Here is a 1,891-nt window from a genome sequence, read left to right on the forward strand (position 1 = left end):
TACGTAGGTTTTATGAACGAATCTCATATACATAAATCCTACCAATGGAAAATAAAAACCAGGTTAATTACCCATGGTATTGCGATGGTGACGCAATCAATTGCCAATAGCTCTTTTCAAATCTAAGTGTAGTCCGAGTTAAAGAATATCACCGAATTTGACTTTTGGTGAGGCGTGATTTCCACGTCAGTTCCTTCTCTAAATAATGCTATGCCAGTCAATAGCCGCCGGACTTGCAACGCGTTTTACTTCCGCGTTGAATTCATATACAAAACGGGAGCCTTCTATTATTGCGTTTCTCCTTGTGTTCTGCCAATATATAGACATATAGGTATTGGAATTATTAGGCGAGCAGCAGCAGCAGATAGAACAAAGAAAATAATGGTGGGGTGCAGTACTGTAATAGCCTTACTTCTCTGCTTATCTTTAATTGTTCTCTCATTAGTAGGTTTGCCCGTCACGACAGAAGCTCGAACGCATGTGATCTTCTCTTCTTCGCCGGATATTATTGGTGGTGATCGTTATATTCCACCACCGAGAGGTTTGATGATATTCAGTTCCAATGAGAAATCATATTACTTTTCTTGCATCTTCTAATAATGTCATTTCTATATCTCCCGTAATGATTTTTGATATGAGTTGTTTAATTGCAGAAGAGGGATCAGGGGGGAGTTGGAACAGAGCCATAACAGCCACGCGGCGGCCACCAGTTGTACCGAGATCTCCGGTGGGAGGCACTAATAAACCCTACGTGAGGCCAGTTCTGCCGCCTCCACCGGTAGAAATATAGGTCAACAGTCTTCAAATATGATTGTAGGGTTTCAGTCCAATATGTGTTTTGGATAATGTACAAGAGATTGTCTTTCATTATCTTTGCTGCGTAGTCTCCAGTGCGCCATGGCTTTTCTTTTGGACTTCAACATCGATCCGGGGAACGTCGGTTATGTATTACGTTTACGACTTTTAATAATAAAAAATAGATATCCATGAGTTTAGTGGCTCTTATGTTAGTTGTTTTCATTCCATGTGTATAATAGCTTTCAAGTTCTATGCTGAAAGTAAATGCAAAGATTTTTTATATTTCCTTCTTACATAAACCCTAGCCATGTTCCTATTAAAGCTATAAATTTAAGATTCGTTACTCATACATTAAATGTTTCCCGTTTAAAAATGTCGTAAAAATAAATTTGGTTGATGTTCTTTGGAAAGAGATAAACCTTAACCATGTTCCTATTAATGCTGCGAATGGTAAGATTTGTTACTCATAGATTAAATGTTTTTTTGGTTGTGTTTAAAAATGTTTTAAGAAATGAATTTTATGATTAAAATTGGTTGATGTGATTATTTTACAAAGTATTTTAATTTAATTATTTAATTAAATTAAGTAAATGGCAGATATTTAATCGTACATGGAAATTTAATATTAATCTCAAAGGTGGTTATTATTTTTTTTTGTCCAATTTAAAAATTTTAATAAAAATAATTGTGAACTCTCACCTACGAGAGTTTGAATTGGAGCGGTTATTTTCCTCTAAGAACTCTTTAACTAGTCTATATATATATATATTAAAATGATTTTTTTGGTCAAATTTGAAATGAAAATTGTTTTTTATTTTTTAATTGAAAAGTCAAGGAATTTTTTATATATAAAAAAAATGCTAACGTTTTTGTATAATAAAATATTATTGCTATGCAGTTCATATGTGTGTATTACTTATTGAAATTACATCTTAGTAGTGGGCATTGAAATAAAAAGTTTTAGTTGTAGTAAATCATTTTACTACTACTCATAGAGGGGATCAATTCCAATTTGAAATAGTGCCCACTCATCTTTCTCCTTGGATTACAAATGTTACTTATACCAATCCTCCATGGGTTCACCCAGAGATCT

At 33.7% G+C, this 1,891-nt stretch overlaps 1 long non-coding RNA gene across 1 annotated transcript; it reads left to right on the forward strand.

The window, feature by feature from the left end:
• Positions 1 to 324: 324 nt before the first annotated feature.
• Positions 325 to 1,005, forward strand: LOC149242211 (uncharacterized). The gene is made up of 2 exons (XR_016245706.1): positions 325 to 541; positions 654 to 1,005. It is a non-coding gene; the product is annotated as an uncharacterized LOC149242211 (long non-coding RNA).
• The last annotated feature ends 886 nt before the right edge of the window (positions 1,006 to 1,891 follow it).

The sequence above is a fragment of the Pinus tabuliformis genome, chromosome 8 (assembly GCF_031772625.1).
Source record: "Pinus tabuliformis cultivar Carrire ecotype Pingquan chromosome 8, CPIR1, whole genome shotgun sequence".
Lineage (NCBI taxonomy): Eukaryota > Viridiplantae > Streptophyta > Pinopsida > Pinales > Pinaceae > Pinus > Pinus tabuliformis.